Source organism: Dendrobates tinctorius, unplaced genomic scaffold (assembly GCF_039654945.1).
Source record: "Dendrobates tinctorius isolate UK_male_01 unplaced genomic scaffold, ASM3965494v1 ptg000230l, whole genome shotgun sequence".
Lineage (NCBI taxonomy): Eukaryota > Metazoa > Chordata > Amphibia > Anura > Dendrobatidae > Dendrobates > Dendrobates tinctorius.
The window spans coordinates 4,226,666-4,245,910 of record NW_027361897.1 but is presented as its reverse complement, the minus strand read 5'-3'; the positions used below and the strand labels follow the sequence as shown (position 1 = coordinate 4,245,910).

Sequence of the window (19,245 nt, the reverse complement as noted above, 5' to 3'; positions counted from 1 at the left end):
CAAAAAATGCATGCGCACGTTAGCGCACGCAATGCGCAGAAAACAGCATTACAGTCTATGGGAACGCACGCATGCGCTAGGACATGCGCACGCATGCGTTTAAAGTCGCATGCGTTTTTCCAGTTAACATGGTGACAAACTGGTTAAATCGCATGCGCAAAAAAACAGCAAATGCATGCAAAATGCATGATGCATTTTTTGCATGCGTTTGGTATGAGCATGAGGCGCAGTGCAAAAAACGCTAGTGTGAAACTAGCCTAAGGGTACCGTTACACTTAGCGATGCATCGCTAAGTGGTCGCTAGTGAGCTGCCACACAGGCAGATCTCACCAGCGACATCGCAGGGGTCGGAGGTCGCTACTTACCTGTCAGACGCGGCGATCCTGACGTCCTCCCGCGTCCACGCGTCGCCACAGGAAGCCCAGCAGGAAGCGCCCGACGAGAAATGGTCCAGGACGTTCTCGCGCGATCAGCGTTGAGCAGCGGAGGAGCCGGTCGGAGGTAAGTATCACATGTAGCAATATCGCTAGCAATATCGCTGCTACGTCACAAAATCCGTAATGTTACAGCGATATTGCTAGCGATATCGCAATGTGTAACGGGCCCTTAAGACTGACTTATTAAAAGCCAGTCTTAATGAATTGGGGCCTAGGAACCGAAAAACACTTAGATTGGAAACTTATTAACTTGGAGTGTGTTATCTCCATGTAAAAAAATATTCAGAATTGAGTGTCCTCAGTGGTTGACTCTCAATTCTGAATATTTTATACATCTTTCCCTTATCTCCATGTAGTCATTCTACATTTTGTTGTTGTGGCATTTGTTTTAGATTTTTTTTTGATTCATAATAAAGAAAAAATGATACTAAAGACATTGTAATGCTAGATTGTACTCTATTGGACATATACTTTTGTGGTGAGTTCATGCCACTTTTCACTTCAACTGAAACACGTGTTTAATGGGGTGGCCTGAAACAAAAAAAAAATATTTTCATTCTACACTGTCTACATCGTTAATGCTGTAATCTAAACAGTTTTCTAATACACTTTCATTAAAAAGTTGATTCCATTCCCTAAATACACTATCAAACTTCTTTGTTTTTTTTGTTTTTTTTTTAATACATCCTTTTTGCTGATGCTTTGAGAATCCCAGTGCATACTGGGATAGTCAAACAAAGCACCATCAGGGGACACAAGCTGCTGTCACTGCCACAGCATGTGGTCCCTGATGACCTTTTGTTTCAGGGGCTGGGCTAGTCCCAGCTCTACTGAGCATGCATTGGATTTCCATTCCGATGGATGCTCAGTAGATTCTTGTCACTGTGCAGTGTGTACAATGACAGTACACACTCTGATCAGAAGTATCAAGCTGGCAACAGAGCGCACTGTCAGTCAAAAGTCAAAGATAACACTTTGCTTCAGGGATGGGGCTCAAATGAAGCATCATCAAAGAGGAAGAAGTAAAAAAAAAATTTAAAAAATAAAACAATTAGAGAGCGTAGTTAGGATAGCTATTTTTAATTAATGTATATTAGGAAATATATTAGAGAATGGCATTAATTAGATAGACACTTAGAATGAAAATCAATTTGTGTTTTTGACCACCCGTTTAACTCAGGTTGCAGAATGTGTGGTATTATAGCTCAGCCTCAATCACTCCAATGGTGTTGAGTGGAAACACTATGCACAATCCAGGTGAGGACACTTGAGGTCCAATTCTGGAAAAAAAATTCCCATGTTTTTATAATCCGGTACAACCTAAGCAACGCTTAGGGCAAATGTGCCTGCTTACTATATAGAGTAGGCTAAGGAATTGTCTACACCAAACAGAGCAGGAACCTGTTGTGTTATACAGCCGGCACCCAAGAGTAATTGGTGCAATTGGACTTCTCTCCAATCGTAACACTATAACAGTATAACCTGTTAGGTGCCACTGTCAATAGTGACGGTGGCATCTCTAGAGGTTAGGAAGAGGAGGCCCATTAGTACTTGTCCGTACACCTATGGAATTTCAGATTTGTTTTTCAATTCTATCTTGCTGTTCAGTACATTATATTTGCAAAGAAACAAGTTCTCATATGGCTAGGTCAATGGAAAAATTAAAAAGTTATGGCTCTTGGCAAGAAAGGAGGAAAAAGAACCAAAGCAACAAATCTCCAAGGTGATAATGCATTTTTCTTGACCAATGCAAAGTGATACACCTTTATTTCTTGAGTATTGTGTTAGATAAGGGTACTGCACTGCTCAATTAACCAGATAACCCTAAAGGCAGATTCTATATTCAGTTTATAACCGGTTCTAAAGTTAGAAATAAATTTGTTCTATATCCACAGACGCATGTTTAAAATAGATCGGAACATCTTCTCTTCATATACATGCCAAGTCTCACGTCTAAATTCCGCTGTGTTACTTGAACGGACATTTGTTCTTTAGTAACTATTGTAAGAATCCAAGTAGAGGAATACAGTTACTATGTGACATTTGTCTTTTTCAGTTATATGTTGCCCGTGACATTGGATCTGACATTTGACATAACTCTTTTCTCACAGTCTAGACTTCGCTGTAATCACGATAACACTCTTAAAGTAACAATATTCTGCTATATAAGGCTCAGTTCACATTTGCGCATATGTGCGCAGCTTATCATCTGCAAACGTAAACACATGCCAAAACGCATGCTAACGCAACGTTTCTTATCTGCATCAAAAACGCCAAAATAAGCTGCGTGTGCATGCGTTTGCGTTATTTATGTGCATGCGTTCGATAGGACAATGCTTTTCCAGGAGAATTTCCTTGACACAAGTCACGTCCTGGACCTGCTCATTCTGAAGTACGCATGTGTATCGAACGCATGTGTACACACGTCCTTGCGTACCAATGCTTTTCCATAGACAGTAGTGCGTTGTTTTGACGCACTTCATCCGCACTCATCCATATGCGTATAGCTGCACATATTTGACGCCTCAAAAAATGCAACATGTTGCGTTCGCCGCACACCCCGAAACGACGCATGTCTCTTCGTTCACCATATTAAAGATATGCACAAGTGACACAAGCGGATCTATGTGGATCAAACGCTGCGCACAGATACGCAAATGTGAAACCAGCCTTACTCCCAAAAATTTATTTACAAATCATGTAGATTTTAATAAATCCGATGGACTCCAATGAATAGTAAGAATGAACCAGATTCACAAATTGACGGCGTAAGGTTATTTGTTATTGAAAGATGCGAAACTAAGTTAAATCTAAATAGGGCTTCTAAACCTCAATGTACATGATGCTGAAACCACCATACAGATGTCCTAGACTCACATTCAACTATGTATCATCTAAAGTTTACATGTTTAGATTCTAAACATTCCTTAATATACCTGGGTTCATACATAACTTGTATGGTCGGCGCATATGATTGGGCACCAACACAGGGGTGGACATATCATTGGTGCAGCCGTACAGAGGCTCAAGAAGTTAGGGGATCCATTTCCACCTCCAAAACATGTTGGTGGAAGAAAAGGATCTGGAATGTTGAATTTACATGCCAGATCCTTTTCTCCTGACAGAAGATAAGATACCACCGGAGGCATCTGTCAGAAAAAAACCCCTAAAGGCCCCGTTACACATATCAATGTCCCAGCGATCCCACCAACGATCCGACGTGGATGGGATTGCTGGGACATAGTTAGCTGATCGCTGGTGAGCTGTCACATAGACAGACCCACCAGCGATCAGGACCAGCGAGCAAGCTGGTATACAAGGTAAACAGCAGGTATCTAAGAGCCACGCAGCTCTTAGATACCTGCTGTTTACATTAGAAACCAGCGTCGCTGGTAGTTGGTCTCCCGCTGCCAGCGGGAGACCAACAATCAAAAAAAGGCCCAGGACGATGGAGCACGATCAGCGATACCCGGCAGGGGGGCCGGTGGCTGATACATGTCACACACACCGATTTCGCGGGCGAGATCGCTGTGGCGTCACAAAATCAGTGATCTCGCTGGCGATCTCGCTGTGTGTGATGGGGCCTTAAGTCAGTGGTGTCTGTCAGCAGAATAACAGTTCATCCAACAGCTTTTGAGGTATATGGACTCTTTTATAGATTCCAATACAAATGATATATTGAAAATTTTATTTTTGTTTTGGCCCATATAACCCTGGCCTAGTAACACCACTTTGCGTTTTATGAGGTCCATCTTCAATATTTTTTAATAGTTTTTAGTAAAAAAAAAAAGATTAAACTCACCTCTTTGTCCCATCTGTTAATGTTTCAAAATACTATAGTAGCCCCTCAAAGTAATGGATCTCTAATACAAGGTAGTAAATATTTAAAGCTGGAGGGAATATGGTTTTGTTAGAACTTTATTGAATCTCCCTGATGACCCCCTGGAGCCAATTACCATTAAAACGCAAAGTCTGACAAAACTTGCTCTCAGTATTCTAGCTGTAGTAAAATAAACAATAGGCCGAGTATCACACAGCATGAGCACGACATGTCGGCAAGATCTATTAGCCTTAGCTTAACTGCAATCAGATCCTGAAGAAATAAGAAATAGAGGCCATATATTTCTGTCTACTAATTTTTCTTTAATTCAGTCTTACTTTTGGCTAAAAAATATATAGGCATAAACCAGCAATAAAGTACTTTGTAGATGTTTATGGCTCCTTGTAGGAGCCGTATATATGTTGATCAAGGAACAGATCCCATCCCATGAGATCAAAAGAGTCTTTCTCAAAAGGTCCTTTCCACAATAACTATTCTAGAGTATGTTTCCATTCTCAAAATCAGTAAATATTCTGTGTATGTGGCATACTTGACAGCTTTTCCCTTACGTCTGAGACTCCCAAAAATAGGGGAACTTCCAAAACTCCTGGAGGGCTTGTCAAATTTTCTGTAGTTCCAACTGTATCTCTGTGGTGGAGCAGAGAGACGTCAGCTCCTTACTCCGCTACTTACTCTGGTAAGCCACTGGCAGCATTAGGACTGCAACCTCACTGTCCTCTTGTACTAGGCCACAGACTGCAGGAAGAAAATGGAGTATGGGTTGTTTATTTTGTTTTTGGGCAAAAACGGGACATAGGAGAACAGGAAGGAGGACTATTGTTCTATTCGGGCACAAATGGAGAACATTGCTGTGTGGGCCTCTATTAATACTGTATGGGGCACAAATGAGGGACAGTACCATGTAGGGGCACTATTTCTGTTGAGTGGAGACATGGGGCATAACAGTGTTGCTGTGTGGGAGCTTATTGAGTGGCAGCACTGATAATATTGGGACAGGGTACTATTATTGTTGTGTGGTAATGAAAAATGCTTTTTTAACGCACATTTTTCTAACAGTTATTTCTCCTGACTTACCTATACACGTGACTGCCCGGCCAAGCATTGTTGTGTTTTCAATGGTGAGAGCGAGTAAGCTGCTAGCAGATTCCTATGGCAGTAACTTACTTTCCACAAAACAAAAAGATCAGGTAAAGAAATTCAACATGCCCGATCTTTGTATCCACAGGAGCATCTGTTGGGAGAGAGTCAGAAGGACCCCTTACACAATACACTAGATGGTTGTCTGGTTCCTCTGAAATCAGCAGGTTCCACCTACTTGTCTGTGTTCGGGGGCTGTTTACCCACTGCTTTTGGCAGTACATTTAATTCCTGAACTAAATTCTGAAACAAGTCGAATTCAAAAAATGGAAAAATTTGACTCATGAACTTTCGATTGTTATCTGTATTTTACTTATGGTGTTTGTAAATGCGTTTGCCTTTGTAAAGAGCTATTCAAATATAAGTATTGAAACCTGTTCAATAAGTCAAGAAATGAGGAAAAAGAAATGTGTGTTTACTATGAAAGAGCATATCCTGGACAGGACAATGTGCACAGATCTAATCTGATGGGTGAGAACGAAGCACAGGATAAAAGCCCTTATATAACCTCCTACAATAGAAATCGGCATGACCTTAGTGACCATTATCAGAATCCAGTCACTCTATTCTTACTTGCGGGAATTGGGTTTATATGAGAATTTAACCCTTAAACTGTGTTCAGTTGCTGTTACAATAACTAGAAACATGTCCCTGCGAACCACAAGATCATTATCATATCTCCTAAGCAAGGCTGTCCTCCAAGAAGGGGTGCAAAGCTCTCGTGTCCTTGTCTTAGCAGAGATTGGGCCCCAATACGTTAGATAGCTGTCAGCCAAATGATCGATTGAGTGGCAGCTATCTCTCCCGAATCCATGCACAGGAATGCTTTGGTTGGCAGAACTCTTCTACGTTCTCGACAAGAGAGCCGATGATGGACTCCTCTGGTGGTGGTTCATCTCTTGGGAGAAAAAAAGGATCGGCTGATGAAATTCAAAAGACTGAATCCTTCTCTTTCCTGATATCATCTGTCAGGGGAGAGTGGAGAGGACTCAAGCGCATTATTAGACTGTCATCTGATCCCACCGATATTGGCGATGGCAGACCAATATGCTTTAAGCTCTTGTGCACATTGCATTAGAATTCTAAGTTCAGCATACGGCGGCATTTGAAAGTCTTTGTTGACCATGTAAGTTTTTGGGATATATTTAGTATATTAAAGTCTGTGTCATAGAAATGGGTCAAATCAAAAAATTTTACATAGCTTACTTTGCAGAAAAGGTGTGATAACAGTATAAATCCTTTATCCTTCATTTCATGGTTTAGTTGAAAAAATAAATTGGACTTGTGCTATGTGTTAACATACCCTATAACTAGAGCTCATCAGTATGAATGAACAATTACAGGGCATGTAAAGCCAATGAGGAAATGCAAGGATGTAAGATGCTCCAGGATTCATCAACAAGTCACTTTCCCTTACCAAGGGTATTTAGATACAGGGATAGGGCACCAAAATGAATTGTTTGCTTGGGTGAAGGAAAGCTTAGCACATAAAATTGGCCAAGCCTGCACCATTTCCAGTTGATTTAGCCTTCAGCGTGCTGAATTTGGCAATTGTCAGAGGAGAGGACTATTCAAGGTGACCTCTCTTGTCAGTCAGCCTTTTGCCTCTACGACCTGGAACCAGGAAATACTTGGAATAGTGCACATCTTTCATTGAGTACAATATAAAGTAAACCAACCAATAAAACGTTCATTGATGGAAAATGCGACACTTCAGATTATAACTGATTAAAAGAGAACAATCTTTTCTTTGCCTTCGAGCTGGAAAACTATTTTTTTTTCCAAGAATTATAATGAAATGTCTACATGTTGCATTTAAGCACTAAATTTCCAAAAAAGTGACATGATTGGCAGCGTGCTCAGGAAACTGTGCGAGTCTGGTTTTAATTGAGCATAATATATCAATACAGAGGAACGTGGGCTTGGAAAGAAAAATGGAGTCGTGTTTAGATCCCTTTATCTAACACAGAATAAAAAGAAGTATTATCAAATGCATTGATAACTCGTCCACAGCACAGTGGCCGGATTGCTTTTTTATGGCTCATCCACACAGGTGCAGCTTTTTTTTTTCACAGCGTCCATAGGTTGTAATGAGAGTGATCACAACCTGCAGCCTAAATGCCTCCGTCTACATTTAACTAAAGTTGTCAATACCCACCGATATCGCAGGGATAAGCCAACAAACTAATACGTATAGATGATGTCAGGAGAGAAAAGGATGCAGACTGATTTCCAACGTCTGATCCTTTAGTTCTGCAGGAGATTAGCCGCCGCCATAGAAGTCTGACAGTGGCTCGCCCATAGAGAATATAGGTGGCCTTGGCCAAGCTGAGCATTCCTGTTTACAGGAAGAGATAACTGACAGCCAAACAATTGTTCAGCCAATTTATAATGTGTATGGGGCGTAACGGCTGGCCATAGACATTAGATAGCTGTCCGCCAAACATTTGTTCGGCAGACAGCTGTCTCTTCCAACTACCTCATACACATAAGCAAGTGACCATGTGTTTTCAATGGGGAGAGAAGAGAAGTCTGCTGCCATAGGCTTATCTCTACTCTTTCTTTTCTCCAACATCATCTGTCTAAAGAAACTCAGAAGGATTCATACACTTCAGAAGGTTTTGATCTAATGTGTATGGAAGCCTTAAAGGAGTTGCCTGACATGCAAATTAATTTTTCTCCTAAATCCTTTTCTATTTAATGCCATAATCTAAACTATTTTCTAATATATTTTCATTAAAAATTCCTATCCTTCCCTAACTACACTATCTAACTGCTTTGTCCCCCCCTTCCACTTCTTTTTTGGTGATGATATATTTGAGAATCACAGTGCATGCTGGGATACTCAAACGAAACATCATCCGGGGGCAGAGGCTGCAGTCACTGGTGCAGCCTCTGTCCCCTCCCCAAAACTAAGCATCATCAGTGATGCTCATCTCAGGGGCTGAGCTAGTCCCTGTTTGATGTGATCTCTGTAATGTGCACAATGACAGCGCGATCTCTGCTGCCGACTCAGATCAGTAGTAATGAGCCGGCAACAGAATGCACTTTTAGTGTGAGCTGTAGAACTACACAGCATGCAGAGGTCAGCGCTGCCCCTTACAGTGATGTCTTCTGCCGGGGTGGTACTGGTCTCTGTGTAAGGAGAAGACCTGGACCAGGCCTACCTACTCCGTGACGGATCCGGAACTGTTGGGGCTGTCACCCAGGTTTTATGGGGAAAGCATAAGGCCCTGGACTGACCTCTGCACCTAGAAGTAAGGGGCGTGGCTAAGATAAAAGGGTGACAGTGCACATAAAATCAGTTGGTTGCCGCGGGTACGTGCAGTGCACAGGAGGGCAGTGTGAGGGCTTCTATGAAAAAGCCAACTGCCAGAGCAGGCCAAAAACAGCAGAGGAAAAAAGCTGCTAACAGAGACTGCCAACAATGACGTACCTGGTCCCCGCTGACATTGCTGACCATGATTGAAAGGACACCCAGTCAGGACATAAGCGCGCGCACCCACCGACGGGAGAATTGGGACACGCGCTGAGAGGGGTTTCCCTTTGTACCTGAGTCGAGTCACTCATTGTCCCTATGTGCTGACAGGGGGAAAGACTGTGCTCTGTCCGGCTCGTCATTTCCTGACACTCCGATCACCGACCAGACCACGAGGAATCACCGTCGCCACCAGGAGCCAAGACGACATCTTTTCCAGGACTACACTGGACCCCTTACGCACCACTGCTTTGGCGCCAACGTCCACACCCTGAACTAACTGCATTCTGAAGTCATCTCACTGATAAGTTTGCTAATCTTGAACTTCCTTCCCTTTTCTTCACACCTGTTTCTGCTGGGTTACCAACCCTGTGTTCCTTTTTACTGTTTTCCCTGTTTTGTCCCTGCGAGGAGTATACCTGTTAAATTAAACCCCATGTTAACCCTTGTTCTGCCTCTGACCCATTACTGCATCTTAGTACCTGCTCACACTTGGCGTAGTCGGCAGGATGCGGTCTACTGGCACGGAGGTGGCAGACCAAGCATTAGGGGAGAGCCCTAGGTTCAGTATTTCTCTGGGGTCAATGTTAAACAACCTACATAAATTTAATGGGAGTAACACCAGGTTGTGGAGCTGGACTGAATGTATTAAAGGGATAATGAGAATGCACTCTATGATACCCAGTCTACAGGCGGAGGTCGCCATGATGGCCCTTGAAGGGGAGGTGAGGGATTCAGTGATGCTATGACCCCCCAGACAGCGGGATACGCTTGACAAGGTGTTACGTATACTGGAGGAAACACATGGGGACCCCACAGATGTAGGAGAGCTGCGCATGCGACTGTTTAGCCGGATTGGTGCTGCATGATCAGTTAGTGACCGGGTTGAGAGATACGCTGCTGAAACAGGCCCTGCGGTAGCGCTTGCGTGTGAACCCACACATGACTTTTGCAGAAGTTGGAAGTGAAGCGTGCGCGTGAGCAAGAACAGGGGGTGACAGTTCTAGTGGTGAAAGTCTGTAGCGGAAACGTGGCCGTGAATGCAGTGGCCGTGCCCGGATGGGACGAAGATTTGCGGAGAGAAATCCAAGAGATGAGGGAAGACTTGACAGAAACTAAAAAGAATGTGACCTCGCAGAGCTCATCACTACCTGATTCCTCTGTGGAGAGCTGGGGCACATGGTCCGGATGAGCCCACAATGCGGGGTGGCCTCTCCAGTGCCACCCGGAGCCAGAACAGCCAGTAAGAAGCACCAGAAGTCCCACCAATTTAGTTTCAATGTGTCCTTTAGTCTGGGCTGCAATAGATGGACGGGCCATACGCTGTCTGGTAGATACCGTCTCCCAAGTAACCACGATGCCTGAGAAGTATTTCAGAAACCATTTCCCTGAAGCAATGAGGCCTGAGTGGGGACAGGTGATAAAGTTGATGGCCGCCAATCAGCTACCCATCCCGGTCGCAGGGGTGGCATGGATGCAAATTAAAGTCTGCGGCAAAGACTTGGGCCGCAGAGCTGTGGTACTGACTTCGGGTGACACTGAGCGTGGATATACTGTTACCCTGGGGATGAATGTGCTTAGGGAGTTCTGAGGTTTGCTTATCAACGAGGCCCCAGACCTGTTTCTGAGACAATGGAAGCCCCGAACACCTCAAAGGAAAATATTTCAACAGTTGATTAGGATGGCTCAGGCACAAGAAGTCTCTTGCGATGGAAAAGTGCTGGGCAGAGTGGTCATTCTGGCTGCGAACAGTCTTGAAATACCTCCGGGGCATACCGTGCTCTCTGTCCTTGTCTGGGCCTGCACCCCTCTGGAAGGAGTGGAAGCACAACTAGAACCAGCTGCTATAGAAAACCTACCACCCAGACTCCTAATTGCCTGAACATTGGCTACTGTACGAGATGGGAAGACGCCCGTGAGATGTGTAAATTTGAGAGAGGACACACCGACACTTTTCCCCAGACTTGAAATAGCACAAATAGTCAGCATGCCGGAGGAGCTGATACCATCACAGACAGTGCAGCTGACGGCAAAAAAAGGAGACCCTTGGACTGTAGCAGTAGAAACTCATTCAATGTCTGCACACCAGGTTTTCTGACACTGCGCACTAAGGCTAGTTTCACATTTGCGTATGTGTGCACAGCGTTTGCTCTGCATAGATCCGCATGGGTCATGCATACATATCTTTAACATGGTGTACGCAGGGAAATACGTTTGCACGCGTTCGCATGAAAACGCGTACTCATGCGTCGTTTTGCGGTGTCCAGCGAACGGAACATGCTGCATTTTTGGTCGCGTCAAAAATCCGTCAATTATGCATGCACATGCGGATGAGTGCATAAAAAACGCATTACTGTCTATGGAAACGCATGCATACGCAAGAGCATGCGTACGCATGCGTTCGAAACACATGCATTTTCACATAATCATGTCCGGGAAAACGAAACACGCCCATTAGGTGTGGCACGTGTTAAGGAAATTCTCCAAATGCATGGACTGAAAAAAACGCAAACGCATGCAAAACACGCATGCAAACGCAACATTTTTTGTCATCATGCGTAAGCTGATGCGGATAAAAAAAACGCTGCGTAAACGTGCGTTTTTATGCTTTTTGGCATGCGTTTCTGCATGTAGACGATACGCTGCGAACACAAACGCTAATGTGAACCTAGCCTTACAGTGCACTCTGTTGCCGGATTGTTACTATTAACCTGAGCCTGACACAGAGAGTGCACAAATATCATGCACATTGTGCTGAGACTAGTCCAGCTGATAAAATTAGCGTCATTGATGACACTTCGTTTGAGGGAGGGGGCAGAGACTGCAGCAGTCACCGCAGCTCTGCCCCCTGATGATGATTTGTTTGAGTAACTCAGCATGTATTGGTATTCTCAAATGAAGCGCCATAAAAAAGGAAGTAGGGAAAAAAAGAAAAGATTTTCTATAGTGTAGGGAAGGATAGGGAATTTATAATTATGGTAAAGTATATTAGAAAATAGTTTAGATTATGGCATTAAATAGATAGAGATTTAGGATGAAAATGTATTTGTATGTCAGACCACCTCTTTAAGGTTGCTCCACCATAAGAAAAGCTGGGAAGCTGGAGCAGCAGTTGCTTTCTTTGAGAATTACCTACCTTTGCCCCAATTTTTCACAGGAGTCGGATTCCATATTTGCAACAGGTCGAAATTATTCCCATCTCAATTATTTACAGCATATCCATAAGAGAATAATGGAGTGGTGGCAGGATGATTATGGAATTTGGAACAGGGGTGGTCATCCCCATTCTTGTGATCTATGGGAGGACTACTGATGGATGGAGCCCACCAATGGGCCATCAGTTGGGACAACCCCCTTTAAAATGTCTCTAAACCACAACTTCAATTTAATCTTATACAAGATCTCAATGAGCTGCGAGACACGTTCTTATCTACTGCAGGATTTTCCAGTAAAGCCCCCATTACACATAGCGATATCGCTAGCAATATCGCTGTAACGTCATCGATTTTGTGACGTAGCAGCGATATTGCTAGTGCTATCGCTATGTCTGATACTTACCTCCGACCGGCTCCCCCGCTGCTCATCGCTGGTCGCGCGAGAACATCCTGGATCATTTCTCGTCGGGCGCTTCCTGCTGGGCTTCCTGTCGCGCCGACGAGCGACGCGTGGACGTGGGCGGGAGGACGTCAGGATCGCCGCGTCTGACAGGTAAGTAACGACCCCCAACCCCAGCTATGTCGCTGGTGAGATCTGCCTGTGTGGCAGCTCACTAGCGACCACTTAGTGATGCACCAGCGATCCATATCGTCGGGATCGCTGGTGCATCGCTAAGTGTAAGGGTACCGTTACACTTAGCGATGCACCAGCGATCCCGACAACGATATGGTTCACTGGTGCATCACTAAGTGGTCGCTAGTGAGCTGCCACACAGGCAGATCTCACCAGCGACATAGCAGGGGTCGGGGGTCGTTACTTACCTGTCAGACGCGGCGATCCTGACGTCCTTCCTCCGGCGTCCACGCGTCGCTTGTCGGCGCCACAGGAAGCCCAGCAGGAAGCGCCCGACGAGAAATAATCCAGGACGTTCTCGCGCGACCATCAGCGGGGGAGCCGGTTGGCGGTAAGTATCAGACATAGCGATATCGCTAGCAATATCGCTGCTACGTCACAAAATCGATGACGTTACAGCGATATTGCTAGGGATATCGCTATGTGTAACGGGGGCTTTACGGTACCCTAAGGCAGATTTTATTTGGTTTTGAAAGCTGTTTTGGAGTTAAGTATTCTTTTACATTCCTATGGATTACATCAAGATCATAGGGCAGGGGGAAACTTTACAGCTACAGCAATATACTCTCTTCATTCTTCTACAAAAATAAACCTTTCACCCATAAAATACAATCACATCCAGGTTCACATCTCCTGAACTCCTCCGCACATGTATAGTGAGTGACACAATATTTCTGGGAGTTAGTAATACTCCAACATTGCATGAATCCTGTCCATATATACAACTAAAACAATGTCAAATACAGCAGATACGAATGATATAACATGCATCAATTATAATATATATCAAACACAAGTGGTCCATAGAACAAGGAGGAGAGGCAATATAGACAGCATAGCAGTGGTGAGATTTCCTAAGGTCACCTTTTTCTACAACTTGAGATCAGCTAATCAATTTGTCCATTTGCCACCCCAAAAAATATTAATATTGCTTCTTTATATGTTGTCCCTAAGAGCTGACCTCAGTGTCTGCCAGAGGAATAGTAGATATTGAATGCTGGTTTTCTACCACTTTACAAGTACAGCTTTTGTAGCCATTTATTGATAACTAAAGTGTGCATTGGGTCCAATTTGTAGAAAAAAGCTACATAAAAAACGACTTATGTGAATACAGAGCAGAAGTTATGAAAGTTATGTATGTATCTATCATGAAGCGATATGTACTGCATGTATGCAAAAAGCAGGCATTTCCCCTGTTTACTATAAGGATGGATTCACACAACGCATTTTACAGAATTCTTCTCTCAAGGATTTTTTTTGGGGTGGAGGGGTAAACCAAATACTTCATGGTTTCCTGTGGTGAGAATATTATTTTAAAATCTACAGACAGATTTTCAATTTTGGGATAGTTACCAGCATAGCGGAAACGCCACACACACACACACACACACACAAAACAATGCATTTTGTAAAGTGGGAGCGATTTCCGGAAAAGGAAAGGCCACTGTATGTTAAAAAAAAATGCTGCAGAAATTGGGTCCGATTGTATTATTGGTTCAAGTGCTGTCTCTTAAAAAATGGATAACGCTCAGATCAATGTAATTCAATGGGACGGTGCTGATGAGCGATTTTTACCACTGACTGAATCTGCAGGTGAAAAAAAATGGCAGCATGAACAAGTGTCTTCCGTAATTCGGATGAGACTCGCTCAATCAAGTCTATGGCTGCGTTAAAAAAAAAATCAAATGCCATACGGGAGCACAGTATAGCATCATATTGTTACTGATACATATGAAACTGTAAATGGTTTTGTAAATGATTAATAGCTGTGGATGTAAAAAAAAAATGGATGACAAAAGAGAAAAAAATATCCTCCCACTTCTCTAGATGAAACTAATCAATGTTTTGTACGCTCGTGTGAACGTACCCTTTTGGTGTATTTTTTTTCCCTATAGACTTCTATAGGAAGCATGAAAAGATCATATAAAATCGCAATTGCTTTAAGTGTGGAACTTGCATAAAAAATACTGCGTATTAAATAAAGGAAAAGTCTATCCTAAAAAAAGCAGCAAAAATGCAACATGGCAGATGGCCATTGTGTATTTTGGTGCGGATGCCTGTAAAAAATGCTTTGAAGAAAAGCTGCTTTTTTACTACCAGAAGGCTTTTTTTCCCAAATGCAGCTTGTTTAGGTTCTGACATTTAATTCCTCCCATAAACTTTTCTATAAAGGCAGAAAAACTAGTTTTAAATGTTATGAAAAAAATCTGTAAAAATGCATAAAAAAAAAACATTTCAAAAGGTTGAAAAGACAAATGTGTGTGATTAAGCGCTAATATTGTCCCCTTAAATTTCTGTTTTTGAAAATATAATATATAAAGTTTGGTAGATACCACACATATAGTTGTAGTCCTTTTGTTTTCCTCCGCATTCATGCTCTTTGCACTGATTCTATACATCTTGATGACAAACTCAGATTCACCCAACAAACTGAACTCGACTACATCTGTATGTACGATTACAAAAAATGTAGACTATCTTCTTGCATGTCAAGAAAAGTAAGAAACCGGTCTGAGATGCATCAAGCTCACAAAAAACAGAAATGGAATTAATTACCGCATATGGTAAAACATCATTCTGATTATGTGTCAATATTAAAAATGCTGTAAATATTTGATATGAATGATTTATGCAATGCATGCTATAGAAATTCATTCTAAGGAAACAATTCTAAAGATGCATTTTTTTTTACATAAAGGCTGCAGCAGTGATGGAGGTAGAGAGGGTTCTTACCTGCTGCACAGTCTGGCCAGGCAGGCACAGCTGGATGTGGCCTCTTATCTGTATGGCAGGAGGTGCTGGGGATCAGGAGGAGTTTGTTTTACCACTGATGTGTTGCAGGGTTACAACCTCTGCAGTGTGCCACAACTCCGCTTTTCCAATACCCTTTATAATGTCTCCTGTTTGAATGAGAAGTAGTGATGTCAAACTGAAATGTGATTCCTCCCAGACCCATCCCCCTATCCACAGACCACTGTTCAGATCTCTCAGTGCTGGGTTTTCTCTCCACTGCTCCTTGTACAAAAGCAATACAGGATACACATATACTACCAACAAGGAGCGCATTGATGGAGGTCTCAGGCTCTGCGCACATTACGTCTGAGACTCAGACTTTCATCAATAAAGTACATCAAGAAGATTTCCCGATATATACCTGTGGCGGAAGGCTTGACGTAATCCATTGCTTGGGTATACAGTATAGTACGGTGCCCATAGGGTAATATTGTAAAAAAAAATGGTGAAGAACAGCAAATCTTTAGAAATTTTAATTTGCCAGCTTTGGCAAATTATTCACAAAATATTTAATTCATAAGAAATCCGAATTGCACAACGCGAGCTTTAGTAATGTCAAAGAGACACTACGGCTGAATGGATGGTAGCTGTTTTTCCCTGCTGTGCTGTCACTCACTGTGTGTAATGTTCATTCAGTGTTCTATGGCTTTCTATCCCTTAGGGCAAGTTCACACCGGGAGTTTTTGCTGTGTTTTTTTTCTGCAGCGAAACCTGATCTCTTGGCAGGAAAGAAGCGGCAGAGAAAAAGCAGGTTTTTCTTGCATTTTTTTTTTGCTGCGGTTTTGCTGAGTTTTTTGGGGCATTTTTGTGCTGTGGTTTTGGCATGCTAGGGTAGGTGCAGACAATCCGGAACTGGCAGTGCTTTGAATGAAGCGCGTGTTCGCTGTGACAAAAGCACTGCCGTCTATTGAACGCAGGTGAATCCGCATGTGTTCACTGAATCATGCGGATTCACCGCGTCCAATACATTCTATTGATGTAATTTCTCTTGCGGAGATTTGTGTCTCCGCAAGAGAAATTGACATGCTGCGATCTGGAGAGACACGCCGCATGTCCATCTCCGCTTGTGAGCTGTGGGTGTCTGTGGACGCATAGTGGACATGGGATTTCTTGAAATCCCTTCCACTTTGCTGTAACATCTGGACGCTGCGGGTTGAACGCTGAACAAGTACACAGCATCCAACCCGCAGCGTTTACCGATCATCTGCATGTAAGGAGGCCAGTCATGGCAACAAGCTGTAATGGTCCCACACTCTGTTGCCCCACAGATTAAACACAAAGTCTTTTCTGTATTGTGTGTGATGCGTGCAGCAGAGTACTCACTTCAGTTGCTGGAGTCCCCTCGGTCTCTGTCACTCCAGCTTCATGTTTCCAGGTTCCATAAAACACTGCACAGTCACAGTCCTTTTCAAACAGTTCAACTTTACTGATAACATGGGTACTCATCACTTTGGCAGCACAATTCACACAGAGCCGAATATCCCGCACTTTCCCTGCCTTCCAGGCAGACTCCATTCCTTCTATATTCTCTCATTCTGTTCTCCCGGCAATTCCGGCTGTCTCCGTGGACAATCCGTGTCCCATCTGTACTTCCTGCGTCACCAGCTCCCGGTCAGCTCCTCATCCGGTTCCAATCGGAAAAAGGTGCCGGGAGTGCCATCCTAACAACTCTCGCTCCGGTCTTAGACCCCGGATCCTTCCTGAGGATGGTCCTGATGAGCTGGTGCCCGTCTGCACTATTCTCCAGCCTGGGGCCCCTTACTGCTGTCCGCAGACTTATTCCCCAGAGCCTGCAAAGAATTTGTGTTTGCAATCATTTTCAGGAAGAAACTGAGTATTATCTGACAAAATTGCAGGGGTGTCAATACTTTTGGCCACAACTGTATAAACTTTAATAAACCAGGAGGTGCCGCATGCGATCGTGCGAACAGTGACCAAGAGAGAGAAGGCACATAGGGTTCCCCACCACCTCCTTATATGCACATACCCCTAGATTTGTCTCTTGTGGATGCTGATAAAGTTTAGTGTTGAAAAAAATTTAGTCTATAGAATTAGGTTTTGGCACAACTTCGTACGGTAAAACGCAGCTGAAAATTTACATTAAAAAGTTGCAAAAACACCTAGCTTGAACTTAGTCTAAAGGCCACCAGACACATTAGATGGCTGTAGAGAGAAAAATGGTCTGACCAATCGGTTAGCTGTCATCCATTTTGGTTGTCTCTCCCATATACAGGTGGACTTGATCGGCCAAATGCCCCTAGGTTCTCTATGAGAGTACCATCAACATGCCAAATCGATATTTCCCCTGACAATTAATTGTATGGAGCATCCATACACATTATAAAGGTGGGTTCAGCAGACATTAGTCTAATGTTTATGGGGGTTTAACTCTCTTGCTGTTGTCTTATTGCAGAAGACACCTTTAATGTAAGTGCCATCATGGCAAGCAGTTAGAATCATAGAATCGTAGAGTTGGAACGGACCTCCTGGGTCATCTGGTCCCAACCACCTGCTCAAAGCAGGATTCATTAAATCATCCCAGACAGATGTCTGTCCAGCCTCTGTTTGAAGACATCCATGGAAGGAGAACTCACCACCTCTCGTGGCAGCCTGTTCCACTCATTGATCACTCTAACTGTCAATAAGTTTTTTCTAATATCTAATCTGTGTCTCCTCCCATTCAGTTTTATCCCATTGCTTCTAGTCTTTCCTTGTGCAAATGAGAATAAAGATGATCCTTCTACAATGTGACAGCCCTTGAGATATTTGTAGACAGCTATTAAGTCTCCTCTCAATCTTCTCATTTGCAAACTAAACATTCCCAAATCCTGTAACCGTTCCTCATAGGACAGGGTTTGCAGTCCGGTCACCATTCTGGTCGCTCTTCTCTGAACTTGCTCTAGTTTGTTGATGTCTTCTTTAAAATGTGGTTCCCAAAACTGGACACAGTATTCCAGATGAGGTCTGACCAAAGAGGAGTAGAGGGAAATAATGACTTCACGTGATCTAGACTGTATGCTTCTGTTTTTACATCCTAGAATTGCATTTGCCTTTTTTCCTGCTGCATCACACTGTTGACTCATATTCAGTCTGTGATCTATTAGTATACCCAAGTCTTTTTCACATGTGCTGTTGCAGTTGATTATCTGGCTTCTGAGAACAGGTACACGGCTGATTTTGCTAGGGAAACCTGAAGCTGAATATAAATTTGCCCTTCTAATGCTGCTGCCAGGGAAATATGGCTCATAGAGAGGTCCTGGTTGGCCTATAGACAGGGATTTTCCTGATGGGCCAATCCTTTTAATTCCTGCAACTCTAGTGAACAAATTTTACTATCAAGCAAAGGAAAAGAAACTCATCTAGAGACAGCCAGGATTCTCTTTTGCTGGCGCCGAGAGCGATTTGCATACATGCAGTCACGAGCGACTAGACTTGTGCAGCCTTGCTCAATACAGGTGAATTAAGGCTGAACAAGCCTAGTTGGAATGTGGCCAGAGATATGCAGATCTCATGCGCTCACATGATCGCCTGCTACAGTCGCCGGCACCGGAGAATCCTGACAGCTCGCAGAGTGCTTGCTGTCATACAGACTTTAGCCACAAGCTTTGAAAATTATCAGACCCCAGGCTAGATTCTCTAAATTTAATACACCCCAGGCCAGGTAGGTTAAATTTATCGGACCATACAAAGGCAGCTGGCAGTACTTCTCCAAAATGATGGTGGCGCCAGAGAGGACCACGAAGAACCGCAGGGCTATGTGTTCCCAATGC

The 19,245-nt window shown here is 43.4% G+C and overlaps 1 protein-coding gene across 1 annotated transcript in view; it reads right to left on the bottom strand.

Moving 5' to 3' along the window:
• Positions 1–15,570, bottom strand: part of KAZALD1 (Kazal type serine peptidase inhibitor domain 1) — a 91,714-nt gene extending 76,144 nt beyond the window's left edge. Inside the window, exon 1 of the mRNA XM_073555792.1 lies at positions 15,416–15,570. The gene's annotated coding sequence lies outside the window, so the exon portion shown is untranslated. The remainder of the gene's footprint in view (positions 1–15,415) is intronic.
• Between the last annotated feature and the right edge of the window lie 3,675 nt (positions 15,571–19,245).